We start from the raw sequence: 14,866 nt of genomic DNA on the forward strand, positions 1-14,866 counted from the left end.
TATATATGTTGTATATATTTATATATACATATATTAAGTGAAATATTAAAAGTGGTTTATATATGCTTTAGGAATTTGAGAAACTAATTTCTTTCTTCAAACTTGTATTTATTTTCCATATTCTCAGAAAAAAAAACTTTTTATTAGAAAATAATTTTCTAAGTAATTTTCTAAATTTTAAAAATAATTTTCTAAATGTATTAGAAATAACATTCTGTAGTCTCAGAAAAAATCATTTTATTAGAAAATAATTTTCTAAATTTTCTAAAAATTTACATTCATTTGTGTAAGTTTTTGTTTAATAACTGCCTCCTCCCCTAGATTATTTACTCTATGTGTGTAGGAACCATGTCTGTCTTGTTCTCTTCTGTTCCCCTCCATCCTCAACACCTGGAACAATATGTAGAACATAGTAGGTACTCACGAGATACATGTTCAAAAGTATTGCTGAATAAGTCAATATAACTATTTAATGGGATGTCAGTACTCAAAGTGCTTACTATATGCACCATATATGGGAGAAGTCTGGTTGATATTCAAGAAATGGGTGAGAAGAACTAGGCTGATGTTAAAATAACAAATTGAAAATGCTACAAAACTGTGTAACTTTAAAATTGTGGCGGTACATGTCTAGAAGGCACAGGTATGTAAGCTGCAGATATTTACATAGTAGCATAATAGTATGTTCAAAGCCAAGATTTGAGGGGATGAGTCTGAAAGAATGTGTTTTGATGGGGATGCAAAGAGTGTAGTTATTCCGTAGGTCAGGAAAGCAGGCAACTTGAATGAGTGCAGCCAAGAGAGCATCTCTGGAAGTCAGAGGTAATTGTGCTAAGTGTGAGAGGCTGAGGATGGGCATAAAGGTGGAAAGGGCTAAGACTAACTGTCTGCTTCAGAATTTTGCACATTTCAGGAAGTTTGTCTCACTTTTCAGAAAATTGACAATCCCTGGTGCATGGAGTAGGCAGAGTCCTATGTAAGTAACTATTATAGTGACAGGATTAATGGCTGTGAAGGGTACAACCAAATTCTCAGGATGGAATTATTTCATGACACAAGGTCTACATTTCCTCATTTGAATTGTTATAGAAAAAAATTATTTCTGGGGAAGATATGAAATTAAACAAATGCTTCCATTATTTATGTTTATTTTAAGTAAATGAAATTTGACAGAATGCTTTGTAACACAAACCCAGTAAGTATCAGATTAGTTAATAAGTTTCATGATCAGCACTATAGGAAAGTATAGAGTCCATGAATGAGAAATGCTCATTTTTACAACGAGACACATGAATTTTGAAACATTAAATCACAATTTTCCAGTCTATAATCATTAATCAATTGCTTAATTAATAAATAACCTTTAAATGGTTTGGCCTTCACTAGTTAAAATTATTTATTCAAATGGGAAATACTAAAAAAAAAAGGGAAATACTAATTTCAAATTAAAGCTGATATATAAGCAGTTATGAATAATTTAAAAGGTTATAACAGTCCTTTTGTAATATTTTGAAGCACTCATTGCATTGAGTATATTACTATTGTCAGAGTATTTGCATATGACTTTAGTTAACACATGGACTGTTTTAAAATTGAGTGCATTTACTCTCATTGTCCTTTTATTGGAAGTGACGGGTGAGATCTGATGTATTTGCCTTGCTTTTTGTCATTCCATTGATTTTATCACTTGATCATATACAACATAAACAAAATTATTATTTTTTTAACTATTTGGTATAGGAAAAGCAAATGTACCTAATGAAATTTGTCCACTTGGAAACTACTTTTTAGGAAGCAGCGAATAAGGAATGATATAAACTGTTTACTAGAACTTATAATCTTATTCAGTTGATAATCAATGGCAGTAAATGTCAAGGTGCCACTCAAAGCAATGAACTTAAAAATCGCATATCAGAGTGATATTAGCTCTGATAATATGACATAAAATACAGGCTACAATGAAACTGTCTTTTTTTTTTTAATTTAAAAATGGAAGACCCACTAAAATTCATAAGCTGGGTATATGATACTCTAGAAGATCCCTCTGTATTAATCCTATTAGGTTATCATAGCATTTATAATTGCATGATAAAATAAAACTGATAGATCAATTACATTTCAGAAAAAGACAGGATAAAATGCGAATTCGTTGTTAAATTTCAATGTTTCTCAAAAGTTAAAATGCTTCTGTAATTAGTTCAGCTCTCAGAAAAAAATTGTAGTACTAACATTTCCTTTAATTTCTAAATTCTTTATGACAAATATATTTAGATATGCATAAAAATGATAGATGTTGATGGAGACATCAAGTCTCCCTTATTTTAAAATTTTTTATCCTCTTTGTAGTTTCTCACTTATAATGACTTTAAGATAACAGTAATTATCTTTCTCAAGATTTGATATATGATAGCTATTTTTAAAGTCTTTCAATCTTTGTTGCCAGGTAATTTCCTTAAAATTGGGTAATATACTAAATATGGGTTCGAAATACAGATTAGAAAAATAAAATTATCCTAATTATGGTTACTGGATTATAATGAGATGTTATATAGCTTCTTTGGTATCTATGGAAGCTTCAAATTTTCTGTGTTCTATGTACAGTATATTAAGTAGCTGTGTCTCAGATTATTTTGATATATTTCAATACTTTTGTTTCTTTTTTGCCTGCTTGATTTATCACTGAACATGCATCATGAGCAGGGTATGTAAAATCTTATGTCATATCTTATAACCTTGATTTTTTATATTTCTTATAACATATTTTGAATATTTTCTCTAATTTTTGATCATATCCTTCAATGTGTGTCTTTGTATTACAAATCCCTTTAAAACTTTGTATGGCTGAGGATATTTTTATTATAATTTTATAATTAGTGGATTATTTAGGTGGATAGAAAATTCTTAGCTAAATGATTTTCCTTGAAAACCGTAAAAATGTTTTTCCATTATCTTTCTACATTCAGTGTGTCAGTTTGCTCATTTATAGGTGACTTCTTTCCATTTGGAAGCTTTTTGAAGTTTGTCATTGTATATGATAGTAAATATATTATATTATATTATATGTTAACCTATTCAAATATATTAAAATTTCTAAGAATTTATCTACGTGTTCGTTTTTCTTTCCATTGTTTGATCCTCTGTGAGCTGCTTTTTTTGAGGTCATCCCTCTTCTAAAAAAATGTATTTCTGTTATTTCCTATACATTTTTTAAGCTTCATTTTTATTTTCCTCTTTTTCGAGACTTTCATAATCTAGATATTAATACATTTATTTTTAGTCTTTATTTCCCTCAGATTTTCTATTATGTCTTCTCTTTGTCCTTGACTGCTGCTCTCTGGAAAGTTCCTAAACTTAGCTTTTAGCTTACTAACTTATTCATCAGCTATATCTATACTGTTATTTATTTGAACCATTTTGTTCTTCATTTCATCTGTTATACTTTTCATACTTAATATTTTTTACTGAGTTTAGGTTTTGTGATGCTTTGCTCTTGTTTTATATTGCTATTATTATTTCTACCTCCTAAAGCATATTTATCATGCTTAGTTTAGAGTCTTGGTTCATCTGTTCTCATAATCATGTTTCTGATGCATATATTATCTCACAGCTTGGCCTTTAGACCTCTTCACTTTCTATCTTTTATTGTGATGACTCCCAAATTGGTATACCTAGTAGGAACCTCTCCACTGAGTTCCACATCAGATATACATCTACCTATTTGATGTCTCCATTTGCCTATACAATAGGCAACCTCAACTTAAATGCCACAGACTAATATCCATACCCTTTTCAATATGCCAGCTCCTTCTGTAATCCTCTCCATTTCAATTAAGCTGTTCCATTCTTTCAGTTGTTTAGACTAAAACTCTTTCTATCTACTGCATTCTTTACTCCTTACTTACAGATCCCACATCCAGTTTGTCAGAACTGGCTATAGATTTACAATCAATCCTTACTGTGACCATGTTGTACCACCTCTGTTGCCTTATCTGTGGTCCAAGTCACTATCTTTTGCCTGGATTATTACAATAGCTTGTTTTCTGGTTTTCTCACATTGACTCTTGCCCTCTTCTCTATAACATAGCAGACAGAATGATCCTGTTAGAAGAATGTACTCCAGATCATGGTAATCTTCTGTTCAAAATATTCTAATAGCTTCCCATCTCAGTCATAGTAATAATCAAAAACCTAACTGTGACCTACTGGGTTCTACTCAATACCGATTCATCCTGCATCCTGAATCAGCTCTCCAACCTAATTTTCTAACTCTCTTATTCATGCTGCTCTACCTACATTGATCTTCTTGTTCCTCCTTAAATATACCAGACTTCTTGTAAGAGATGATTCCAAAAGCACCTTTTTTTCCTTATTCACTTTCACTTAAATTTCACATTGTTAGCTATTTTATATCCTCCCTCCCTAATTTATTTTTTTCTCAGTAACCATCGCTACTTAATATTATACATACTTATTTGTCTCATTTTTCAATTAAGGTATTGTTTACCTATAGTGAAATTCTCCTTTTTTTAGGATACAGTTCTGTGAGTTTTGTCAGATGTATACAGTAGCAGAACTACCATCACAATTAAGATATAAAATATTTCCATCACCCCAAAATTCCTCAATGTCTTTTGTAATTATCCCTTCTAGAACCCCCAACTCTGGGCAACCACTGAACTGTTGTCTTTCACAACAATATTACTTTTTCCAGAATGACATATACATGGGATCATGCTGAATGCCACTTTTTGATTTTGGTTTCTTTCACTTATCATAGTGCTTGTAAGAGCCAATCATACTATTGGATGTTTCAGTACTTCATATTTCTGAGTAGTATTCTGTTGTATAACTGTGCCATAATTTGCTTATCTATTATTCATTTAAGGGACATTTGAATTCTTTCCAGTATTTAGAGATTATTAAAAAAAAACATTGTAAACATTTGTATACACATTTCTATGTGAACTAGGTTTTAATTACTCTAGAGGAAATATCTAGGTGTAGGCTCAGTTGACCATGTGGTACTTATATGTTTAACTTTATAAGAAATTACCAGACTCTTTGTCAAAGTGGCTGTACTATTTTGCATTTTTGCATTTCTACCAACAATGTATAAGAGTTAGGAGTTTCAGTTGCTGTGCATCTTCATCACTAATTGGAACTGTGGGCTTTATTTTTTTGTTATTCAAATTGGTATTATTGGTATCTCATTATTTTAATTTGCATTTCTCTCATTACTAATGATTTCAAGCATCTTTTCATGAGCTTATTTGCCATTCTGATATTGTTTCTTGGTAAAGTGTTTGTTCAGATAGTCTGTCCATTTTCTTAATTTGAGTTTTTCTTTTCTTATTAAGTTTTGAGAGTTCCTTATATATTCTGGATACAATCCTCTATCAGAGAAATAATTTATAAATGTAAGTTCCCAGTGTATAGCTTGTATTTTTATTCTCTTAATATTTGTCAAATAACACAGGTTCTTAATTTTGATAAAGTTCATGTATCAATATTTTCTTTTATGGATTCAATTAGAAGTAAGCTGCAGAAATTTATATCTTTACATTTATCTCTATACTTCTCTCTCTCTCTCTCTCTCTCTCTCTCTCTCTCTCTCTCTCTCTCTCTCCTCTCTCTCTTGTAGAATAAGAGAGAAAAGGAGAGATTTATTGCAAGGAATTGGCTCACGCAATTGTGGAGACTGGATAAGCTAGTTCAAAATATTCAGGGCAGGCAGTTATGAGGGTCAAGATCATGAACAGTTTTGAGCCCATGGGCATAGATGACAACAGTCTTCCGCAGACAGAATTTCTTCTCTCCAATTGTTCATTGCAAGTATATAGAAATTTGATTGATGTTTGTATATTGACCTCATGTTCTGCAACCTTACTAAACTCACTTATTTGTCCTAAAAAGTTTTGCAGTTTCTTTGGGATTTTCTACAAAGACAATCATGTTGTCTATAAATAACAACAGTTTTACTTCTTCCTTTCCATTGTTAATGCCTTCTGTTTCTTTTCTTCACTTATGGAACTAACTAGGACTTTCATTATGATGTTAATTCAGAGTGCTTCGAGTGTGCATCCTTGTGTCATTATTTGTCTTATTTATTGACTTCCCCCACTCCTTGCCAAGTCAGGCAGAACATGAAGGTATTTATTTGTATAATTCTCTTCTCTATCTGCAATGCCAATAACAATGCCCTAGCAAGCACTCAATAAATATTTAATGATCAAATTTTTATTTGTTTGTTTGTTTTATTTGTGTTCTTTTGAGGTAGTTTTAGTCCTTGTCTAGGTATTTTAGGCTGTGAACTCAAATTCAGGTCATATCAAGTCCTGAAGACCAGATCCCATTCTGGTGTGTTTAAGAGAAAGAGGGAGGATAAAAGTCCAGGCAGAAGAGCCCAGGCATCCCAGAACTACTGTGGACCATTGCAATCTGCTGGCACTGCATCCAGCACGTCTTGAAACCCTTAGATTGAAGCAATGTGGGGAGCGGGCTACTTTCTCAGGTTAAAACACACCAGCTCTGGGCTTGGACGAAGTGGATGAAAGGTAAAAGTTTAAGAGCAGGTTGCCATTCTCACTAACTTTCATCCCAACAGAGATTTCCTGCAATCCTTATTTACACCAAGGATGTTGACATAGGTGGTCTGCTTTGTCCTTAATATTTATTCAATGTAAGGTCATGGATAAAAAGTTTAAAAATATTTTCTTCAACCTCTTTACTGCAACATCTAGCTGCAGTGCCCAGGCTATGGCCATTCGCATTCCACTCCTGCTTCTTCCCTGCTACACACGTAAACACAAGTTCAAGGCAGTTTCAGTTTTCTCAAGGTATTCTTATTCTTTCTCTGAATTCTCTCTCCTTCTCTCTCTCTCTCCCTTACTCCCTCCGTCCCTCCCTCTCCCTCCTTCTCTTCCCACATCCTCTAGATAGATCTACAAAGAATAGTGTAGTGTCCCTCATGTACTCTCTATGCAGCCTTAAACACTATTAGCCCATGGTCGATACTGCCAAATTCACTCCCTCCTTGATGATTCTGAAAGAAATCCCAGACATATTTGTGGTGAATTTGTACTGTGCTAGTTTAGCCAAGCTGATACTATGCTTTCCAGAATTTCCTTCCTTTCAAAGTTCCAGGTTAGTGTGGCGCACAAGAGACACGTTCGAAATTTAGAATGTAGAAAAGAAGCTGCAGCCATTTTTTTTTATGCTTGGGGGGTCAGTTCAGGGCATGATGTGCTATTGATGCTCAGACATGTTATCACTTTTTTTTTTGTCATGGGCAGCACTTGGGTTTTACACCTCCTTGTGCTCTGCCAGATCCTCCCTCAGTTTTTTCAATTTCCGGGCCAGATGAGTACCCAGCTTCACATGAAGTTATCACCTTCCTTACAGGATATTTCATTATTGAGATTAAAGACTTGAATGTCATGAGAGACCAACGTGGGTTCCAGTCTGTCCTTGTGTGGGTTCTGGCCCATTCTCACAAGCTTTGATGTTATCCTTCTTTGCCCAGTTTACATTCACGTTCCCTTCCTTACTACCTGCTCTGAAGGGTTCAGTCTCAGCAGCCTATGCAGAAACAGTGTCCCCACATAGACTGTGTAACCAGCTCATATAATTTCATAAGGTCAAAGCTCTCTGTAACTCCTTATTGTCTATATCTCCTAGTGGTCTCTTTCTCTGATTGAACCTAGGTTGAAATAATATCATGTAATCCATAAATATCTGTATCTGTAAATATAACAAGTTTTGTTTAAATAACAAAATCTCAATGTTATGCCATTTTCTAAAACACAAATAAAATTAAAGATTATTTTCCTAAAGTCTTTTCACTGCTCCCCTTCCCCTCCCATCCTACTTCTACAGTTTTCCTTAGATAATTGGTTTTAGAATACAAACTCATGCTACTTTTTTATCTTGTTAGCCCTCTAAAAACATATCCTTTGATAAAATTTTATTAGCATTGCATCTTTAAATACTATGATCTTCAATGAAAGAATAATTAAGAGGGTAGATAGGTTATCATAATATATAATATTATAAATAATTTGTGAAAAGTATCAGCTTATTTAGAATATTTTAATTAGCCACTTTTAAGTCACATTTTAATGTATTCATTTTCTAACAATATTAGAAAGTTAATATATTATTGTGATATGAGTCTGTACTAGTATAGAAACAATTATACTGATAGATCTAACAAGAAAACCCACCTATTATTAGGAACTCTAATGAATTGATATTGGCTATGTTTTTTGATAAAATTCCCAAATATTGTTCAGTTGACAATTAATCTTCAACTGTGAATTTATAAGCCCCAAGGAAAATAGGAAAATACAATATGCAGCTTTTAACATAATGATAGTGAATCAGTTTGGGATTGGAAGTGACTTTTGAGAAAAATCAGATTATAATTACTAACTTGGTAATCGATCAATTATTGTTTATGGATTTAGGGTAAAAGATTCTTCCATGATCATAAATTGAAGTAGAAATGTTCCTGGTATCCATTTATTTTCATCTATACTAGTAATACCAAAATAATACTTCCTAACAAAAACAAAACAAAACCAAAAGGGAAGGGAAAGGAAGGAGAGAGAGGGGAAAGGAGGGGAGGGGAGGGGAGAAAAGAGGAGGAGAGAGAACATAATTCTTTTGGAATTTGAAGGAGGTTTTACAGTCAGCGCCTGTGGTTGAAATAACAATCACAAAGGAACCAAGGATGAGATTAAGCAGTGGATCAAAAATGACATTAAGATTTCGTAATTGCTGAAAATTTGAATTCTTGGCCTATCCGAAGTACTCACATACATAGGCAAAAAGACTGCTCCTGAAATAACCTATTTGTTACTTTACAAGACATACACACCTGCTAACATATTGCGTCTGGTCATCAGTTGCCAGAAGTAGTTTTCTTTGTTTTATAACCCAAACTAGATGAATATCCTGAATTAATTTCCTATGGCAGAATGAAAGCCTGTTGGTTGTAAATTTTGGGGCAAAGACGTTGATGCTAGTCAGATAAGGCCCAAACTCCCAAATCATCCTGATATCCATTTCATATCTGTATGTGGTAAGGAGACTGATCCAGTCTTAGAGTTTCAGTGTGAGGCTACAGTATTAGGGTGTTGTCTGTAAAAAATATTTTTTATTTTTCACTGAAAATAGAAAATAGAACCTCTCTGGGAAATATTTGCTGGGAAGCCTAAAAATTAAAATTAAAATTTCATAAGGCAAAGTAAGATAATTATTTCCCCCAAATATGCATTCCTGATTAATTTTCTAGCCCTATTTAAATGTATGAAAAATTATCCATCTTATTAATGATTATTTCAACTTGTTCCAGTTTTGAGTTAAACTGATTATGCATAATAACTATTTCCAGCTTTAAATTAGAAGAGTAGCATCATCACCAAAATTAAAAAGCAAATAGAAATCACTGAATCTCCCTATGCATCTGAACAGTTTCAATCATATATCTTTAAAAAGAATTTCAGATTTGTTCTCAAAATATTTTCTTAATTTGTTTTATTTGTTTTGATGTTATTGAAACATAGCACATGTTCTTTAATAAATGAATAGACAAAAGCATGATATGATTTATGTAAGAACCAATGTCTGTATTTAATTTATAAATTGTTATATGAAAATATTACTTAAAACGTCCTAATGCCAATGTAAACATTTCAAATCTATCTTATTAAATTCATCCAGACAGATTTAAATTATGTTAATTTATAACATCCAACACACTTTTGGATTTATACTAGTTTACCAATCTGAGAACATCTGTGTAATTGAGTACAGACATCGACAGTGCTTATGCAGTAAATTAAAAAATACATAGTGTGTACATTGCGTGGTTAAATAAAACATATAGAATAAAACTGAGGCTAACTTAATGTTTAGAGTTGCAAGTGAGTAAATATAAAACAGAGTTGTATTTCTCTTGTTTTCCCCTCTTTCTCATTCAAGGCTAGGGAATTGCAGCCATTTGCTTGAGATTTATTTCTAACACACTATTTCAAGAAAAATAAAAATTTATTTGGAATGAACTTTTAGTTTCACAGTTTTATCTATTGTTCACAATGGTACGTTTTCTCTAGCTCATGACATGTCCTTCCAGGTCCTAAAGTAGGATCCCCAGGGAAAAGCAAAGTCAAAGAAGATAGATAGCAATGGTCATATTTGCATATGGGTTAAATTTCCCCAGGGAAAAAGGAAGATATACCAATCTTCAACAGTCTGGATTAGTGTGCCAACATTATAGGGTAGCAATTATATTTATACTACAGTTTGAAAGGTAGTATAATAGCCAGTGCTGAATTCTATTCACTTTAAGGATAAAATTTCTCCCATAGTATAACATAATGCAACATAAGGTAGCATTGCATAGCATAGCATACCAATCTATAATGTAAGTAATACTCAAAAGAACTAAAAGAGTTTATTATCTATCTATCTATCTATCTATCTATCTATCTATCTATCTATCTATCATCTATCTATCTGTCATCTATCATATTTCTTAAAAATATAAAATAATTCAACATTATAAAAATGTTCAAATAGCACTTTCTAATTTAGAGCAGTTATTTTAATGATTACACTTGTTTAACTGAAAAGTATAAAATTTTATTTTCTAATGCTGTTAAATATGAAAACACTTAACTAAGCCTATCAGACACTTAAAAATATAAATCTTGTATATTCGTTATGTATAAAAATCAATATATAATGATGATATATATAATATATAATATATAATTCACTGACTCTTTGATCAACATATTTTTGGTTAGAGACAGACTCTCTTCATTATCAAATTTATTCAAAATAAAAACTTAATAAAATTATATAATTTATTTATTCATTCAATTAGTATGTATTGATGCCCATGATTGCCAAATTGCCAAGCAGTCTATTAGGTGCTGGGTATTATATTATGGTAAACAAAAAACAAAATTGTAGTTTCTATATACAATGGAGTTTAGAGTCTATAGCAGTTTATTTATCTACTGTAATTAATTGGTAGTTTGTGTGTGTATGTTCTATTTCCCTCTTTTTAATATAGAACAAAAAATAAAAACAATTACCACAATAAACAGTAAATCTTTTTCTCCTTATTTCTAGAAAATTTCAGAAAAGTGATGAGGGACCAATTTAGGGTATACAACGTCATTGCAGAAGACAAATGGGCATATGTTCCCATCTGGTGACAGAGGAAGCACTGTATCAATTGCATGGGTGGCAGAACCTACAAGGGGCATTTATCTACTGATTTATTTGCTATAGTCTAGAATCCAAAGCACAGTTTGAAAATTTGACTGAGTATTAATGGCTCGGAAGAGTTCCTTGTAATTTGCAAAATTAATCCCAGAAAACATGTATCATCAATTATTTCCATAAGAAATGTTAACGTGAATATAATAACCATAGAAACTCTTTTGCTCAACCTCCACTTACCTGATTTGCTGAATCAGACAAAACTTTTATTTCCTTGAGGTGGAACACACAGTGTTCTCAATCTACTGACTTAAGTCTATAGAATAATATACACATATGGCCTGTAGACCACCTCCTAAGACTCCCATTTTAGACCTATCTGATGATTAGTGTGCTGATAAGAATAAGTTGGTTCCCAAACTGATTTATGTTGATATTATGTTAATATTTCTTAATACAAAATGTCATTCGATACTATTAATAAAAGGAGTATGAAAAAAAATTTGTTTCTATACGAATTAAGTAAAATACATTGAAAGTATGTGATAAAATATGTGATAAATATGTAATAAAGCAACTAGCTAAATAAAATCATTAAGAGTGTATAAAATATACATAAAAGATAAAGGATAGATTCTGCACTCAGGTTGTTTCTTAAGTGGCTCCCTGTTAAAGGAAACTAAGCTTGAATTTATTGGTAATGAGTTATGGCTTTAGTTTATGCCATAACACCTATGGAAAATCAGAAATCACATTGCAAAAGGCCTTGGCCCTATGTCAGAAGTTTGGCTAATGCATGATAATTTATTTGTATTAAGTTAAAATAACATGTTTAGAAAATGTAGGTACAGCATATAATTTTTAAATTATCAACTGCTTTAACAACTGAATTTAAAATAAAATTATTTTTAATACCATTGAGACAGTCTGAATTACTTAGAATGGTAAAAGCAGTGAGTACTTGAATTAGCAATGTTCAAATAATTGAATGGCTCTAAGTCAATATTTCTGTTTTGAAATTATGAATTATTTGAATCAGAAGGAATTTCCTTTTTTCAAAGAAGAGCCCAAAACAAAACAAAATAAAACAAATAAAGAAAGATACCTTCAAGAAAATCATTTTTCTACAATATTTTTGTCTTAAGAAAGTAGATCTTAGAAAGTAATTTAAAAAAATCTTCTAGAAAAGAAACCATATAAAAGAAAGTTTCTAAATTTGAGTTTGGAAAATAGTTATCAAGGAGAGAAATAGATTTGGTGGTGTTTGCAGCTATACGATTTTGGAGAATCCTTTTAAGAAAATTAATATAAAATTATAAATTCTAAATATATATGAAAATAAATATTTATTTTGAATAAAAAAGGAATCACTATATATACATTTTCAAAGTTGACAAACATCACAAGCATCAGGTCATACAGAAAAATAACATTTAGTTACTATATGACTCACCTCTAGAATACCATTTCTTCCTGTATTTGGCTGCGTACATACTATTTATATTTCAAAATAAAACTTAAAAATATTTTCTGTAAGTATAGTATAAAAAATTGTCTTGCTTTTTGTATGGTTGATCAAAATTTGAGTTTTAGAAAGATTTCTTTCAGCTTTATAATTTGTTATTGGTAATGCCACGTGAAATTTTTAGAATTGTCAAATTTTGGAAAACTTTTATCAAGTTGCTTTGATATAAGAACTATAAGATTCAGAACCATTTTTTCTGTGTCAGGAACAATCTTGCATGTCTCCTAGTATCAGCGAGGCTAATTTGTGATCAAAAAAGTTGGAATCTGGAAAATGTGACTGCTCACATAGGCACACAGCTAGGCTTGCTGTTTGCAGTACAGTTACCGAATTTTGCTTTATAATTGTAAGACTGCAGATAAATTGTTTTTAAATGATTCCCATACAACAAAAAAACATCATGATGAGTTTATAATTGGCCTTTGGAAGTGTACTGTGCAATAGATTAATTTGATATTTAAGCTTTATTAGATTCACAGTGAATCTAGTTCTAAAATTCAATCATTCACAGATAGGTGGATGAAGGAGGCAGGTCCAGAGGAATAGTATCCAAAAAACCTTCATGTTTTCACAGTGAAATATTTGTGCTGTTTGGCTGAGAATATCCACAATTCTATGAAACGGTTAATAGCAAGGACAACATTTCTCTTTTATTCTGTAACCTAAAGTGTTATTATTTATCTATTGTTTTAGTTTATAATAAAGTCACACATGTGGCTTTTAACTTTTGAGAAACATATTTCATATATATATGAAATCACATTTATTTTTGCTTTTTTGGTATATATTTCTTAGGGAAGTGAAGTAAGTGAGGTTAAGTTACTTACCTAAGGTCATGTGTATTTTAAAGCAGAGTTTCAAACCCAAACTTTGCAACACAGCACATCCAATGTTTGCTCCAGGCCATACTGAGTTGCTTTTTGTATGATAGTTATGACATTATGACATCTGGATAAAGTCCTAAGTGTCCTGGCATAGTAGGCAATTGATGCTAATGGTTGTCACAACCTCAACTCTTAGTAATTACAATAAATGCTTATTTCTCACTCCAACATTCTAAAGTCAAATATGAATATTTCTGATCAAATGATAAGCACTTACAGAGGGACCCAGGCTCCTTTTCTCTTGTGGTGCTGTCCTCTTAAACATACAGTCTCTGACTGTGTTGCAGAATAATAAGGCATCAAGGAGAAGGCACACAGGCATTAATCCCCGTGACACGTGTAGTAGCTATCACGTGCCACTGTATTAGTAACATGGCTGCACCTACATGCAACAAAGCAGGGAAATGTATTCCCTGGTTTAGCAGCAACTTCTCATCCAGGGGATAAACAAGGGGAAAATAGTTTATTTTATATATATATATATATATTTTTTAATCAATCAATTAATTAATTAATTGCCTACAGCGCCTGGTATTCCTAGGTGGTCTCTCATCCAAGTACTAACCAGGCCCGACCTTGCTTAGCTTCCGAGATCAGACGGCATCCGGCACGTTCAGGGTGACATGGCCGTAGATGGGAAAAATAGTTTATTAAAAAATCAGTTACCTTAGTCAAGGTAAATGATAAAAGAAAAAGAGGAAAAGTTATATCTTATTTTCTTCTTGGGCATCACTCTAAAACTCCACTTTTATACTCAAATTATAAAGAAAACTGCTACAATATGAGAATAAAGAGATATTCAGAGGGTACAGTGAAAAAATTCTTTATATTTATGTTTTTCCATATCTAGTCCATGTCTTTATGTTTGGATACCAAAAATATAATTTGTTATGGATTCTATCACAATGGTAGATTATTCAAAATTTATTCTAAATTTAAGTCACAAATTTCTAGAAACAGATTATTAAACATTTTTTTCTTTCAATTCATTCAAGGGTTGTTTGTTCTTGTCATTGTTATTTTTCCATGTGATATGTCAGAATGTCTGATATTACATGGATCTCTTTCAAAGAAACTACATTTTAGTGGGAAGATAATCCACACACATAAACTCAAATACAATGAGCAAAATGAAAATTACCATGAAAGAGATACACAGAGAGTACTTTGGAAGTCAGGACAGCGGGGTGTTGGGGTTGGGGAGAGTTAAGGAACTTTGATG

General features: G+C 31.8%; 1 pseudogene; it reads right to left on the reverse strand.

Annotated features, from left to right (window-relative positions):
- Positions 1-14,160: 14,160 nt before the first annotated feature.
- LOC112483399 lies at positions 14,161-14,279 on the reverse strand (annotated as a pseudogene).
- Positions 14,280-14,866: the final 587 nt, after the last annotated feature.

The sequence above is a fragment of the Pteropus alecto genome, unplaced genomic scaffold (assembly GCF_000325575.1).
Source record: "Pteropus alecto unplaced genomic scaffold, ASM32557v1 scaffold24, whole genome shotgun sequence".
Lineage (NCBI taxonomy): Eukaryota > Metazoa > Chordata > Mammalia > Chiroptera > Pteropodidae > Pteropus > Pteropus alecto.